The 4,423-nt window shown below is 43.2% G+C and overlaps 1 pseudogene; it reads left to right on the top strand.

The window, feature by feature from the left end:
- The first annotated feature begins 815 nt into the window (after nucleotides 1–815).
- Nucleotides 816–1,595, top strand: LOC140859231 (putative germin-like protein 2-1; annotated as a pseudogene).
- Nucleotides 1,596–4,423: the final 2,828 nt, after the last annotated feature.

The raw sequence follows: 4,423 nt of genomic DNA, 5'->3' as shown, positions 1-4,423 counted from the left end.
CCGCAGCACGTACATCTCCCTTTATATATATCTATTGGGATATACCAGCTGACCTCTATATGCCGACTTATCTTCGAAACGGTCCGATCGACGCCCGACTCTATCCATCGGACGGACAGACGACTCCGACAATGACTGCCGACAATATCCGACCAAAAGTATACCGATCAAACAGATCAATACTGTTTCCAACCGACCGAACCCATATCACCGACTCACTGTCGGGGATGGCAGCCAACGTTCGACTTCTACAAGGCACCAGATCAGTCGACGGTATTTTCGAGTCATCACCCGACATCCCGGCAACCAAATACCGATATATAGTCGGTCAGCCCGTTCAAACGCCGTACAACCTCTATGGGCTGCTGTCCTTCTAAGAACATGCTGTACGACCACTATGGGACATTGTCCTACCAAGGACATGGATTAATTCCAATGACTTGACAATCCACAATGATTTGATAACCCCTGGTGATTTAACAACTCTCCAGTTATCTATATCATTGATGACGGGACCATACCGCATTCTATTATAAAACGGGGTAAGGCAACAGTTTTGGTAAGCTCTTTCTCTCGCTGAGTCCCTGGGATTTTTCACTGTTGCCTAGTCTCCTCTCTGACTTGAGCATCGGAGGGTTCTCATTGGAGACATCTCCGGTCAGTGAGGACTTTTTTTGCAAGTGCGCGTCTCCGACGATCAGACAACAAGGGGATTGGCCACAACAATATCCAATTCCTCCAAGCTATTTGGCCATACTATCCTATCTCCATATCCTTGGCTATTCTACTGCTAGCTGGAAATTAAGGGAGAGCAGATGGCTGCCCATTTTCTCTTCCTTGCCCTCCTTGCTCTGGCTTCATCTCACGCCATTGCTTCTGATCCTAGTCAACTCCAAGAGTTCTGCATTGCTGATCGTAAATCAGATGGTACTCCTCTTCAACAACTATCTTATAATTAGTTATTGCACATGTAATTAGCTTGCATGCTGTGTAGTTTTTATCATTTCTTCATTTATAGTTACCTTTCTTGCAATTGTTGATGCAGTGTTCGTGAATGGGTTTGTCTGCAAGGACCCGAAGATGGCCAAACCTGAAGATTTCTTCTTCTCTGGCCTTGACAAGCCTGGTGACACAGGAAACAAATTGGGGTCTAATGTGACTCAATCAATGTAAACCAAATTCCTGTGCTCAACACCCTTGGCACCTCGCTAGCTCGCCTAGACTTTACACCTTATGGTCTCAACCCTCCTCACATCCACCTAAGGGGAACAGAGATCCTTGTAGTGTTAGAAGGCACGCTCTACGTCGGCTTTGTCACATCTAACCCCAACAAACTTTTCACGAAGGCCCTTAACAAGGGTGATGTTTTCGTATTTCCTCAAGGTCTCATCCATTTTCAATTCAACTATGGGAAGACAAATGCTGTTGCTATTGCCGGTCTCAGCAGCCAGAACCCTGGCGTCATCACCATAGCCAATGCAGTCTTTGGAGCGAAGCCACCAATCTCTGATAATGTTCTTGCCAAGGCCTTCCAATTGGACAAGAAGACTGTAGATTGGCTCCAAGCCCAATTCTGGATGGACAACAACAACTAGAAACTGCATACAAATTTCTTGATGTAAAAGTTGGACAGAATTATTTATACTATTCTATTTGAATAAGCAAACAATACCAACATATCTGATTGAATAAACAATAATATATGTCGTTGATCATCGACTTCCTCAATCATTCCAGTTATTTCATCAACTTCTAAAACTTTAAGCACTTGTTTGAGCCTCAGTTTATACCTGGCCGTATCTATAATTTCTACACATGCAAGAGCAAAAGAAATGATACAGACCAGCCTCCCAGGACATGAAATCCCCAATACCTAAATTATACAAAGTCATATGAAATGTGCATTTTACACCTACCAATCTTGGTTTAATGAACCATATCATGAGAAAGCTTGGAAATTATGTTGACGTGTATTTGCGTCGTACTTGGGGCATTGGCTGGCCCTATTGCTGGCTTGGTGGATCCGAGTCCCACGGGAGTCTGTCCCATTCTAACATTACATGGACTTCTTGTGGTGCGAACCATCTTCAATAATCACAAAGTGTTGGTTGATGTGTTCTGTACAAAGAAATAACCGAAGGTTGGAATCTGGGATCACCTAGGCTTTGCACATGGCACAACCATACCTCCTAGGATGTAACGCTAGAAGGTATGCAAGGCTTGATAATCAGAAACAAAGCACTTAATAATAGATGATAAGAACTTAAGTAATATATTTCATTAGTTACTAATTAATGAGTAGAGCAATTGTACAAAATATAGATTTTAGATATATTTGATTAGATACAAAAGCCTTTGTTACTATCTCCAAAATCCATGATTTATCCCATGACCAAATTTAAGCATCCTATGACTATGAAAAGAAATAAAATGATGGAGAAAGATTTTGGTTGGGAGCTTCTCTCTCTAGAGAGGTTTTGAGAGAGAAGCTCATCCGACTAGTATTGATAATGCTCTACCTAATCAATCCTTCTAATTGTGATCGCAAGCATAGCCAAACACATATAACCTATAACTCTAAAAAAAAAGAGGAAGGAGAGGGTTGTAAGCTTTACAGTCAAGTAAGAATTTTCACACATCAATATTATATAATAATAATAATTTGAAACTAACAATAGTTGTTACTCATATAAATCATGCCAAAAGATACCATGATTCATAAAATATGCATAGCAAATATATCTTTTTGTGAATGAGTTATATCATACAATTATCTCAAGCAACATACGTTGGATCCAATTATATTAAGGTGCTCAGCTTTGGTCTACCACGACCATATTTTCAACTTATGATAAGGCAACAAAACTGACTAGTCCTATGGATTACTACAACCATCCATGATAGGATAACAAAGTGGTTAGCCCTATGGACTACCACAACCATATTTCAAGCTCATGACGGGGCACCGAGAAAAATAGCGAGCCTAAAGGACTGCATACGCTAAACTCTGAACTACCATAATCATATTTCAAGCTCATGGTGGGGCACTAATAAAGTGGCTAGAGGACCATAAGTGCTCGATCTTGAACTACTAGGTCATATTTTAAGCCCATGGTAAGGCATTAATTAATAAAGTGGCTAGTCTAAAGAATCTTACTACAAGAAAAATATTTTTTAATGACAGCCATTAGTGATGGCAATTTTGCCGTTATGCTAATAACCCCTCTTACCGACCACCAATGGTGACCAAAAGATAAGCCATCGAAAAAAAAATATTAGCGAGAGGATTTTTGTTTTTTAGCGATGGCTAATTTCATCGCTAATAAGTAGTAATTTTATTTTTTTTAATTAGATCGTAAGATTATTAGTGATGAAAATATCATATTAGCGACAGCATTCTGTTATTAATGTTTATTACCGATGGCGTTAATAACCCTAACTATCTCTCCATTGATCCCCCCCGACATCATTCCGCCCCGCGCCCCCCCCCCCCCCCGCACTTGTTTTCCCTCCATAGATTTTCCCCTCCCCCACCCTCATTTTCCCCCATCCGATGGTAAAGACCCTTGACCCCCCTCCCTGGCCCCCTCAGTTTCTGGGTTGGCTTCCCCACCAGTGACCTCCCCCACCCTCATTTTGCCCCACCCGACGACCAAAACCCCTGACCCCCCTCCCCGACCTCTGACCCCCCTCCTCAGTCCTCTTGATTTTTGGGTTGGCTCCCCCACCAACGACCGCCCTTGTTTTCTCCCACCCCCTCCTATGCCTTTGTTTCCCCCACCCGACGATTAAGACCCCCGACCCCCCTCGTCGACCCCCGACCACTCTCGGGCCTTTGTTTTCCCCTCTCAATTTCTGGGTTGGCTCCCCCAATGATGACCGACCAACCCCCCTCCCACCCTTCATTCTCCCCCCACCACCCTCGGTTTCCATCTCCCCACCGCGACTGAGACCCCCCCTCTCCCCCTCTCTCGGTTCCCCAACGCCGCCTCCCCCTTCACCATCCCCACACCATCAGAGTCTCTGCACCGTCATTCCCATACCGGATCCATCATTTCCTTGTCGGATCTGCTATCCCCCTTGTCGGATATGCTAACCCCCTTGCCGAATATATCACCATCCTTGCCGAATCTGCCATCCTCGCATTGGATCACCATCCCCATCCCCATACCATCGTTCCAGCACCACCGACGTCTCTGAGCCTGCATTTTGGTGAGTATTAGCAACAATGATGGTGACGGCGATTAAGCCATCGCTAAAAATCTTTTTATTTTAATATATTAATTAATTTTAATTAGATAATTAATTAATTAATTAGATATTAATTTAATTAATTAATTAATTAATTAACTATGATTAGAGTTGGAGCTGGGTTTGGGCCGGCTCGATGGGCTTCAGGTCAGTTCGAATTCAGGTCGGGCTT

The sequence above is a fragment of the Elaeis guineensis genome, chromosome 7 (genome assembly GCF_000442705.2).
Source record: "Elaeis guineensis isolate ETL-2024a chromosome 7, EG11, whole genome shotgun sequence".
NCBI lineage: Eukaryota > Viridiplantae > Streptophyta > Magnoliopsida > Arecales > Arecaceae > Elaeis > Elaeis guineensis.
Note: the sequence above shows the minus strand (reverse complement) of the source record. Positions and strands in the feature narration are given on the sequence as shown.